The sequence below is a fragment of the Heterocephalus glaber genome, unplaced genomic scaffold (genome assembly GCF_053883595.1).
Source record: "Heterocephalus glaber isolate CG9 unplaced genomic scaffold, H.glaber_assembly_v1.0 deba00001543, whole genome shotgun sequence".
In the NCBI taxonomy this organism is placed as follows: Eukaryota; Metazoa; Chordata; class Mammalia; order Rodentia; family Bathyergidae; genus Heterocephalus; species Heterocephalus glaber.
The window spans coordinates 8,517,041-8,530,057 of NW_028258336.1; the positions used below are offsets into that span (position 1 = coordinate 8,517,041).

General features: G+C 33.8%; 1 protein-coding gene and 1 pseudogene across 1 annotated transcript in view; one reads left to right on the forward strand and one right to left on the reverse strand.

Moving 5' to 3' along the window:
* Ndufaf2 (NADH:ubiquinone oxidoreductase complex assembly factor 2) overlaps nucleotides 1-13,017 on the reverse strand; it is a 198,520-nt gene that overhangs the window by 42,445 nt on the left and 143,058 nt on the right. The window lies entirely within an intron of this gene.
* On the forward strand, nucleotides 2,919-3,665 carry LOC147824445 (RWD domain-containing protein 1 pseudogene; annotated as a pseudogene).

Below are 13,017 nucleotides of genomic sequence, written 5' to 3' on the forward strand. Positions count from 1 at the left end.
CACAATTTTCAAAACAAAACTTCAAGTCAAGGAGAGCCTGGAGCAAAGTATTTAAAGCCCCAAAAGAAAATAAGCTCTAACCTAGATTGTTGTACCCTGCAAAATTATCTTTCAAAATCCATGGGGAAATAAAACATTTCCACAACAAAGAATAAGAAACTTCATGAATACCAAACCAGCACTCCAAACAATTCTAAACAATATCCTAGAAAAAGACAATGAGCTTCACAACTCCATGAGGCCCAACAGAGCGAAGCCATCAGGCAAGGCAAGAAATTAAAGGAAAAGGGGGAAAACATAAAACAAAGAGCCAACAACAGGAAAATATCATGACAAGGATAAGTCAATGCATTTCAATTATAACCATCAATGTTAATGGCCTCAATTTACCAATCAAAAGAAATAGATTGGCAGAATAGATTAAGAAGCAAAATGTAACAATATGCTATATACAAGAAACACATTTAATTCAAAAAGAAATTCATAGACTGAAAGTAAAAGGGTGGAAAACAGCTCTCCATGCCATAGGAACCCAGAAAAAAGCAGAGGTAGCTATCTTATTTGTAGACAAAGCAGATTACAAACCAAAACTAATTAAGAGAGACAAAAAATATCATTACATCCTTATAAAGAGAACAACCCAAGAGGAAGAGATGGCAATCATAAATATATATGCACCAAATACTAGTGCACCCAACTATATAAAACAAATATTAATAAACAAGAAAAATCAAATAAGGACTTACATAATAGTAGTGGGGGACAGACCTCAATACCCCACTGCCACAAACAGACAGATCATCTACAAAGAAAATCAACAATGAAATACTAGAACTGAACCAAAATTTTGAACAAATGGACTTAATAGATGTCTACAGAATGTTCCACCCCACAAAATCTGAATACACATTCTTTTTGGCTGCACATGGGTCATTCTCCAAAACAGACCACATGCTAGCTCATAGAATATGTTTAAGTAAATGCAAAGGAATTGAAATTATCCCCTATATTTTATCATACCATAGTGCAATTAAACTGGAGATCAATAGCATAAGAAACTGCAAGAACTTCACAAACACATGGAAATTGAATAACACTCTCCTGAACAACCAATAGGTCATAAAGGAAATTAAAGAAGAAATTAGACAGTTTCTACAATTAAATGTTATTGCCAATACAACATACAGGAACCTATGGGACACAATGAAATCAATTCTACGAGGGAAATTCATAGTAGTGAATACTCACATTAGGAAAACAGAGCGAGCTCTAATAAACAACCTAATGCTGAACCTCAAGCTCCTAGAAAAAGAAGAGTAAGAGAAACCCAAAGCTTGTACAAGGGAAGAAATTATAAAGATCAGAGTAGAAATCAATGCAATAGAGACTAAGAGAATGATACAAAAAAATCAAAAATCAAAGAGTTGGTTCTTTGAAATAATAGATAAAATCAATAAATCCTTAGGCAATCTTATCAAAAAAAGGAAAGAAAAGGCTCAAATCCATGCAATTAGGAAAGACAAAGGTAAAATCACAACATATCCAGCAGAAATCAAGAGGATCATCAATACCTACTTCCAGAACCTGTACTCCAAGAAATGGAGAATATATAAGAAACTGACAGATTCCTAGATACATATGAATTACCAAAGTTAAAACAAGAATATATAAAACTCTAAATAGCCCAATTTCAATCAGTGAAATTGAAAACATAATTAAAAATTTACCAACAAAGAAAAGCCCAGGTCCTGATTGCTTTCACTTCTCAATTCTACAAGAAATTTAGGGAAGAGCTAATCCCACTACTTCTTAAACTGTTTAATGAAATTGAAAGGGAAGCAATACTCCCAATATTCCTGGAAGCAAGCATTACTTTGATTCTGAAAGCAGAGAAAGACCCAACCAAAAAAGAGAACTACAGGCCAATCTCCCTAATGAACATAGATGTAAAAATCCTCAATAAGATACTGGCAAACAAGGGCTGGGGATTTAGCTCAGTGGTTCTGCTGCCTGCCTTCCAAGTGCAAGGTCCCGAATTTGAACCCCGCCCCCCCGCCTCCCCCACAAGAAAAAGATACTGGCAAACAGAATACAGAGGATCAATAAGAAGATCATACACCCTGACCAAGTGGGATTCATCCCAGGGATGCAGGGATGGTTCAACATACACAAATCAATAAATGTAATATGGTATGTTAACAGACTCGCGGCCAAAAACCATCCGATCATCTCAACAGATGCAGAAAATGTGTTCCACAAAATCCAACACCCATTCATTATAAAAACCCTACAGAAAATTGGAATAGAGGGTCTTTATCTCAAGCTAATAAACGCTATCTATGAAAAACCAACAGCCAACATCCTACTAAATGGTCAAAAACTGAAAACCTTCACGCTAAAATCAGGAAAAAGACAAGGGTGCCCACTATCACCACTTCTGTTAAACATAGTTATGGAAACATTAGCCACAGCAATTACACAAAAGAAAGAAATAAAAGAAATACAGATAGGAAACTAATAAGTTAAACTGTCATTATTTGCTGATGACATGATACCCTACATAGAAGAATCAAAAAACTCTGCTAAAAACCTTCTAGACTTAATTGACAGATTCATTAGAGTACCTGGATACAAGGTCAACACTCAGAAATCAATAGCCTTTTTGTACACAAATAATAGACTCACTGAGAGAGAAATTGGGGAAATAATTCATTTCACAATAGCATCCAAAAAAATGAAATATCTAAGAATCAATCTAACAAAGGAAGTAAAAGAAGTTTACCTTGAGAACTAGCAATCGGCCGAGAGCGGCGCAGGGCTTTGGCTCAGCAGGCCGGGCCTGGCCGGAGGCCTCGGGACTCGGCTGTGGCACGCTGCCTGAGCGTCGGCGTGTTCCATGGGCAGCAGCCAGGGCCGCGATGACCGACTACAGCGAGGAGCAGGGAAAGGAACTGGAGGTTCTGGAGTCTATCTACCCCGACTCCTTCACAGTATCATCAGAAAATCCACCCAGCTTCACCGTCACTGTGACATCTGAGGCTGCAGAAAATGATGAAACTGTCCAGACTACCCTCAAGTTTACATACAGTGAAAAATACCCAGATGAAACGCCTCTCTATGAAATATTTTCCCAGGAAAACCTAGAAGATAATGATGCCATAGGCATTTTAAAATTATTAGCATTACAGGCTGAGGAAAATCTTGGTGTGGTCATGATCTTTACTCTAGTGACAGCAGTGCAAGAAAAATTAAATGAGATAGTAGATCAGATAAAAACAAGAGAGGAAGAAAAGAAACTAAAAGAAAAAGAAGCAGAAGAAGCAGAGAAGCAATTATTCCATGGCACTCCTGTTACAATTGAGAATTTCTTATGTTGGAAAGCCAAGTTTGATGCAGAACTCTTGGAAATTAAAAAGAAACAGATAAAAGAAGAAGAGCAAGCAGGAAAAAATAAATTAAGTGGCAAACAGCTGTCTGAAACTGATTATAATCTTGACACATCTGATATCCAGTTTTTGGAGGATGCTGGAAATAATGTGGAAGTAGATGAGTCTTTGTTCCAGGAACTGGATGATTTGGAGCTGGAGGATGTTGAGGATGACCCAGACTACAACCCTGCTGGCCCAGGGAGTGACTCAGAGGACTGATGCACCATCTCTGGAGAGCTCCACAGCATCTGTGGCTGTGCTGAGAGGCTTTTAATTTTCCTTTCTTTTTTTTTCTAATAAAAAATAACTCTCAGGAGAATATTCTTCTGTTAACTTTCACCACTGAACTTAATAAACTGACCATAAAACTTCAAAAAAAAAAAAAAGACATCTACCTTGAAAACTAAAGCACTCTGAAAAAAGAGATCGAAGAGGATATCAGAAAATGGAAAGGCATCCCTTGTTCCTGGGTAGGAAGAACCAATATAATAAAAATCACCATACTTCCAAAACTGCTATATACATTCAATGCAATCCTGATTGAAATCCCAACAGTATTTTTGACAGAACTAGAGAAAACAATCCAAAAATTCATTTGGAAACAAAAGAGACCCAGAGTAGCAAAAGCAATTCTCAGCAACAAATACATGACAGGGGGTATCACAATCCCCAACATGAAACTATATTACAAAGCCACTGTGATAAAAAACAGCATAGTACTAGCAAAGAAACAGACCCATGGATCAGTGGAATAGATTAGAAGAACAACTCCAGACATACTCAGCTACCTCATCTTTGACAAACGAGCCAAACACTCTCACTGGAGGAAAGGTAGCCTCTTTAATAAATGGTGCTGGAAAAACTGGATTTCAACCTGCCACAGATTAAAACTAGACCCTTATCTTTCACCATGCACTCAAGTAAAATTGAAGTGGATCAAAGATCTAAATATTAAAACAGAAACACTAAACTTGCTGGAAGAAAGATTAGGTAGAACTCTTGACATTGGCATAGGAAAAGACTTTATGAACAAAACCTCAGTTGCATGGGAACTAGCACAGAGAATCAATAAGTGGGATCTCATCCTATTAAAAGGCTTATGCACTGCAAGAGAAACCACCAACAGAGCTAAAAGACAACCTACAATGTGGGAAAAATGTTTTACCAGCTATTCCTCAAACAAGGGACTATTATCTAGAATATATAAGGAACTTAAAAAAATCAGACCCTCCAAATTTAAAGACCCAGTTCAAAAATGGGCACCTGAAATGAACAGATATTTCTCAGACAAAGAAAATAAAAGCATCCAATAAACATATGAAAAAATGTTCAGTATCACTGATCATTCGAAAGATGCAGATGAAAACAACGCTGAGATTCCACCTCACCTCAGAAAGAATGGCTGCTATCAAGAAATCAGACAATAACAAATGCTTGCGGGGCTGTGGGGAAAGAGGAACACTGTTCCACTGATGGTGGGGGTGTACACTGGTACAACCACTGCGGAAATCAGTATGGAGATACCTCAAAGAACTAGGACTGGAAGTTTCATTTGACCCAGCTATTCCCCTGCTGGGTATCTTACCCAAAGAATCAAAAGAATCGTACCATGGTGATATATGTGCACCCATGTTTATAGTGGCACAGTTTGTAAGCTAACATTTGGAAATAGCCCAAGTGCCCATCAACTCGAGACTGGATAAAGAAGATGTGATTTTTTTTTTATAAAATGGAGTACTACTCAGCCATAAAGAATGAGAAACTAGAGTCATTTATAGCTAAATGGATGCACACTGAGGCCATACTCTTAAGTGAAATTAACAGGACACACATTTAAATACGAAACAGTTTTTCTGGTGTGAGAAAGTGAAAGTGTAAATAAGGATCAAAATATATAATGGATAATGTGAAACAGGAAGAATAGTCTAAAGGGGAAGGGGAAGTAGGAGGAGTAGGGGAAAGGCAAAAAGGGCAAGGAAAAAATATGAGAAAAGGAAAAAATGGAAAAAAAGTCTTTGTAAATAGGGAGGGCTGGAAGGGTTGAAGGGAGGGCAGGGGAATGGGGAAAAAATAAGAACCAACATGTACCATGTAAAGGTACAAATTCCCTATGATGACTGTCATATTGTATAAAATCATATTGTATATGATGAATGTCATATTGTATAAAATGTACCAATAAAATTAATGAAAAAAATTCAGCTAAGAAGACATGAAAACCCCAAATAATCCAATAACAAGAAATGAAATTAAACCAGTAACAACAATAACAACAACAACCACCACCACAACAACGACAACAAGTTTATCAACCAAGAAAAGTCCAGGACCCAATGGATTCTACAAGAACTTCAGGGTACAGCTAAGACCAATACTCCTCAAACTGTTTAATGAAATAAAAAGGAAAGGAGTTCTCCAAAAGTAATTCTTGGAAGCTACCATTACCCTGATTTCAAAATGAGACAAGAACCCAACTGAAAAAGAGAACTAAAGGCTAATCTCTTTAATAAACATAGACACAAAAATCCTCAACAAGATACTGGCAAACAGAAAGTAATGGATCATCAAAAAGATTATACATCATGACCTTCATCCCAGAGATGCAAGGTTGGTTCAACATACACAAGTCAATAAATGAAATATATCACATAAACAGTAGGAAGGAGAAAAAACAAGTGATCATATTAAGAAATGCAGAAAAAGCCACTGACAAAATCCAATATTAATTCATGCTAAAACCTGTAAAAATAGGTATATCTTTTATTGCCATCTGATAAACCCATTTATGACAAACCTACTGCCAACATCATATTAAACGAGGAAAAGTTGAAAAGTTTCCCTCTAAAATCATGAACAAGACGTCTACTATCACCACTCCTGTTTATTATAGCACTGAAAGCATTATTCACATTGTTTCTATTGTGTGAGAAACAAAATGGGTAAATAAGGACCAAGATGGATGATAGATACTGGGAAGTAGGAAGAAAATGTTCAAATAGGAACGGGAACAAGAGAGATGGAGGGGGAGGGGGAGGGAAGGGAGGGAATAGAGATAAGAAAAAAAAATAATGGAAGGGAAACAATAGAAACAAAATTTTATAAAGGGAAAGGGGAAGGATTGAAGGGAAGAGAGAGGAATGAGAAAAAAGAATTAAGATATAATATGTACAGGTACAAATTCCCTATGATGGATGTGATCATTATGTATGTTAAAAATGTACCAATAAAATCAAATTTTAAAAAAAGATTAAAAAGTATGAAATACACTTGTAAAAATGCTCACTCTTTCATGTTCAAAGAAATGTAAATTAAATTATACTTATAAAAAAAGAAAATGTGCTACATATAAACACTGAAGTACTAATCACCCATAGAAGGATAAATTTGTAGGAGAATGGATGTATCTTGAAATCATAATGTTAAGTGAAATAAATCAGACACACAAGCATGAACATCACATGGTTTCTCTTACATGAGAAGCCCAATATAAAATAAATTAAAGAGGAAAATAAAAGATAGATAATAGGAAACAGGGAGACAGAACTTTTGTAAAAGGGAAGGGGATCAAGAGGACAGAGGTGGAATAAAGGGAGGGGAATGGGATAAAAAAAAGAATTAAGATGAGTTACATACATGTACCAACTCTCCCGATGAATTTAACCATTATATGTTGCAAATACACACTAATAAAAACATATAAGACAAATGTAGAAATTTAATTCATGAGAAATGCAATAAACATATATCTCTCATACTTTTATATCCATTTTTAAAAAGTCTGGAGTACATCATTATAAATTTCCCCTATATATACATTGACATTCATAATCTAAACATAATACATCTCAAAAAACAAAAAGAAGGAAGAAAATGAAAACAAAGCTTTTGTACATAGGAAAAAAGGGGCAAGATGTACCATGCACAGGTGCAAATTCCCTATGATGAGTGTTATCATTATGTATGCCTAAAATGTACCAATACATTTTGTGCTATAAGAATATATATATTTATAAATATTAAATGAAAGTTTATGAAACAGTAGTCATTGTATATGATCGTTATATTCACTTAATATTTTTCAGAATCTTTTTGTGTCAATATATTGATGCACATTATCCTTCTTAATGACTACACAGTAATTAATAATCCATTATAGAGGAATAAATTTTATTCACCAATCCTCTATAGATGAACATCTAGAATGCTTCATATTTCATAATACTACTATATTTCTGCATAAAATTTTTATGAATTTACCATTCATTCACTAGGTTACCTTTTACAAATGGGAACTGCTACAATAAGTTTTTCATTGGGAAAATTATCATCTAAAGAGTTAACAACACCCTTACTGGTACTTACATACTTTACTATATGGTGAGCAGTGATACCTGTTTCTCCACAACTTTGTCAATACTAAAAAAAAAGAGTCCCTATTTGCCTAATAATTTAAAATTCCCCACCCTCATCTTTGGCTTACTTTTTAACTTTGTCTAGGGGTTTGATTTTAATTACACAAAAATAGAAATATCTTGTGCTGTCAAATTTGTTAATCTTTTCATCATGGTATTGGCTTTGGTGCCATATCACTTACCCTTCATCTTGAGTGTTCCTTTTCATCCTTCACTTCTCTGCCTAAATATCACCTCCACAGAGTGACTTTTCTAAACTTTGTCCCTTATTAAGAAGTTTGTGCCTGTTACTTTCTTAGAATCTTTGCTTTTTCCTTTTTTTTTTTTGGTACCGGGGAATGAACTTGGGACCTTGTGCTTGCCAGGCAGGCAGCGGAACCACTGAGCTAAATCCCCGGCCCTACAGCAGTTCATTTCTAACCATCCGTTTTCAGTATGTATTACTTGTCTGTCTTTCCCACTACAGTATAAGCCCCATGAAACAACCATGTTACCCAGGCCAACTTTATATTAGCTCTATACATCAACCTCTAGAACAGAGCAGCTACTCATAAGTTATTTGCTGAACAAAATTTAGTTCCTCCCTTACTAGGGTCTACTTCTTTTCTCTTGATCATTATTTCTTCTAATAAGTAACGAGATAATAAAGGCAGTTGAAGTAGTCCTTCTTAAAAAAAAAAGAAGAGATAAATCTCACTCAAAAAGAAAAAGTAAAAAGAAAAAAAGTGATGTTAGACTTGTCAAAAAATCTCAGGCTGGGTGTGAGTGAATACTATCATATGCAACCAAGTCAGGCAAGCTATATATGGTCTTTAAGGAAATTCCTCTGGTTCAGCACTTGTAATGTTGCTTTCATGATATGCAAGATATGTCTAAGATCTATATTACAAGAATTTTGATGTTTTCAAAATCTGTTAGTTCACTTTTAAAAATGAATACACAAACAAGATAAAAGGAAGAATTTTGTGATGTCAGAGCACCCAAAAAGTTAGGAACTTGAAATAATTCCTATAGATATCCTGTAATTTTGATTAATTGCTTATTTCAAGGAAAGTAACATTTGCTTCAGGTATTAAAGTATAAGCTTCAGCAACAGCATTAGTCACTTCCTTGAATATTCATTCATAAGGACTCACATTGAAGGTTAGGATACCATGTTTTGCCACTTGCTAGGTCAAAGAGTTTATTTCAAAGATATGAAGGTTGATTTCTGTTTCATTTTGGCAAAAAGCTCTGATTTCCAGGATAGATGGATAGTTTTGAAAATAATTCTTTAGAATATCTCTTTTTGATAATAGTAAGGCATTTTGTAAAGGTGGTAGACATGAGGAAAGCTTTTACCTGGACATTTTTTTGAAAAATGGTAAGATCAGAAAGACTTTTTAACATGGTTAGACTGAACAAAACCTGGGTTGTATTTTCATAATGTAGGCTACCAGTATTTACATTTTACAATCAGTTACTGGTAAATATTTTACTTTTTTTTTTTTTTTTTAAGATGGGGGCCTCACTATGTTGCCTAGGTTAGCTTGAACTCCTGGACTCGAGTATCCTTTTCTTAGGTGAATGCATGCAATGTAGTAACTATCACTGAGCACATCACTGAACTATTGCTTGCAAATATTCTGCAATACATGAGTGAATTTTATTAATAAGTATTACTCTAGTGTGATAACATGTCCTTGCTTTAAAACATTATTGCATTTAGGAGACAATGCTGTATAAATTAGAAAAAATAGCCACTCAATTATGAAAATATGGAAATCAATTTGCAGAAAATCTTATTAGTGAAGATAATTTCAACAAACACAAATAAATGAAATGTCTTTATGATAAACTTCCATGTAATATAGTGATCATCAATAATGCAATTAGACTGAGGCAGACAATTACTGAGCTTTATAGTGTTTAGTCCTCACTAAAATACACCTTTTTCCTGTCTGAAAGAGAGACTATCAAAACAGATGATTATAGAAAAGCTAGAAACAGTTTGAAAGAAGACAGGATGTGTTAAAACAATTTTATTTTCTTTCTTAACATTTTTACCTTATATTCAATTCTCCAAGTCAGAAAATATTTACTAGTATTATTAGTGCATATAAAGAATTTCATATATTAAAGATGAAAAGCAATATATTTTTTAACCCAAATGTTTTTCATTCTTTGAGTATAAGTGAAAGAAAAATATATAATTTTAATAGAAAATAAACAAATAGATTATGGTATTTATTTCAAACAAAGATCCCTTCTATACCTTCCATTAAAAGTGGATCTTTCCTTTGGTACTAATGTACTGTTTTTTAGTAAAATCAATTTTCTCATCAGATTATGATATGATTGCATACAAAGGACTGGGGGCACACTTAATATAGAATGAGCTGTACTACCATTTTATAATATGCAAGTTATTTATTGTCATGGTAGTCATGCTTTAAAAGCTATGTAAGATTACCTAGGTAATTAAAAGCAGAAGTTCTGATCCATAACAAATGAAAATAGTCATTTCTAATTTTAAGTATATGAGTGTCATACCCAACCAAGCTCATCTTCTATATGGGGGAATGAGTTTGAGCACTTTATCAGACAGTCTGAGAGTCTCTACTTCTACTCTGTCAAGAGAGACAGCTTAAAACATATCTTTTATTCCATTTAAAAAAATTTTTATGGAACCCATTTGGTTAAATATTAAGACTATATTACTGATGACTATTACTGATGATTAAGTCTATATTACTATATTACTGATGCATTTTGAATCTAATAGGACTTTAGAAAATTATTACTTTTAAAATAAAAAATTCAGGCATATAGCCTCAAAGTTAAATGATGTAGCAAGATTTAAAGTTGAAAAAATAACATTTCTCCACACACATGCCCAACTATCTACTTTCCCTTCCAGAGGCAGCTACTGTATTCTTCTGTAGATGCTACTAGAACCACAATTTCATGTTTTCTTTGCTACAATAATGATTAAGTGCACCCAAATTTCACCATGTGAGGATTTTAGATAATGAAAAATTAGTCTACTCTCCAAATGTATACATTGTATCAGTCATATATAGAGCATAAGAAGAAAGTTGACAATATTCAGTGATGAAAGTCACAGAGCATCAGAGGGAGTTTAGGAGTTTGAATGGTGATAATCATAGTTTATAACACATCAAAAAAAGTCTGCCTATTACTTTCTAGTATTGTGGCTAAGTATGGAATATGTGAATCTATTTACCAAGAATTTTTGTTTAAAAAAATCTCAAAGAGTGTGAAAGAGAAAGTAGAAATAGACACATAGAAACAAAACGAAGAAAGTTTAAAATGAAAAATACCATGAAGCTAAAGGAGCACTAAGAAAACACTGATGAGTGGATATATCCTGACCTGAGTTGTGCAGGACACAGCTACAGAGTATTTCAAATATGGTAGGGTGACTGAGGAGCTAGATTTTAAATTTTATTTCAATTTTACTTAATTTACATTAATTCAAGTCAGAATAGCCACATGTGGCTAGTGGCTACTCTACTGAAAAATGATCATGATAGGAAATATTACTATGTTATGAAAATCTTAAGATAAAGAATTAATAAGACAAAACAATGATATAACTGCTCCCATCATAAGGGAGAAATATGTCCAAAACAATTTTTTCATAATCTTAAATAGAAACCTTTATAAGTTGGAAAAACCCATTCAAAAGTGTAGCCATAAAAACTAAGTATGTAAAGGATAAAATAACAGTATCATGAAGCTAAAACAAGAAAGGAAAAATTATGAAGCTAATGCAAGAAACAAAGAGAAAAAATTAATTTATATAACAGAAAAAGTGTCAATTATCTGATAAAATAGCACAGTAGCACTTTATAAATATTTGTTGAGCCAAAATGAGATAGATATTATGGTTGCCTCTTCCTCACCAAGTCGTTCGCACAATCTGTTAGATCCCTTACTAGAAGAAGAGCACCACTGAGCTAGCATTCTAATTTTCTAAAACTTAATTTTTCTGATAAAAGACAAATACAGCCTTTATATAACAAATTCATAAAACACATAATAGCATAAAGAAAAAAAAATCAACTCACCATCCAAATGATCACTATAAATTTGTACTGTATTTATGTTTCCTTCCATTTTTTTATACATACACAGACCTCCTTACTTTAAGAATAGCTTAAAATGTGAAAGTCAAGATCATAGGCATATAATTTTCTTTTTAAAATTCATTCTCACATAATGTGTTTGTAAAGGTTAAACACATAAACATGATATCAACCTGGAAACAGGCTAACCCCACTTGCTGATTAGATTCACATTTACACCTTCACTGCTAATTGCAAGAACTTGTTTGAAGTAAGGTCTCTAGGGGTTAATTAGCTAGCAGCATTTATCAATAAGAGATAATGTATTTATATTTTACAATATGTGCTAATTTATAGGTCTTTCATCTCTCAATAAGAATATAAAGTCCAGCAAATTTTTTTCATATCAATAGTTATATTCATCTCACTTAAATTCAGAAATAATTATGGGTTAGGGGTATAGCCCAGTGGTAGAGCAAATGTTTAGCATGTAAGAGGTCCTGGGTTTGACCCCAGTACTGTAACATCAAATAAATACAATTTATTGCAAGACAGAGGTACAAATAAAACAACAATTAATGTGCTAATTGTTGGTCCCCAATTGTAAAGTATGTTAATGATGAAAAGAAAATCTGAATAAAAGAATGATTCACGTTAACATGGAACAAAGGTTAGTACAGTACCTAAAGGATTAATCACATTCGTGAGTAGAAATTGTTTTACTCTACTGACCAGGATTTCAAGACTTGAAATTCTTGGGCATTCAAGACTCACTGGCCTTGAAAACACAAAATATAAACAAAGGTTAATTATCATCTGTGATGGACTTTATATGTCAGTTTGGCTAGGCAGTGGTATCCAGGAACTCAATTACACACTTACAAGGAAAGAAAATCACTGCTCCTGCAGGCAGTAAACTGCAGGTATACTTGTAGGGTAAGCCATGCTTGTTCCTAAAGAATTAACCTCACGGTTTCTCAAGTACCTGGACAAATAATGAATGACACCCCATATTTTCATTCTACTAAGATGATTTTGGCCACAAAACTTTCAAACATATCTGACACACAAACACAATTTCAGTAATATTACTAAGGAACATATCAT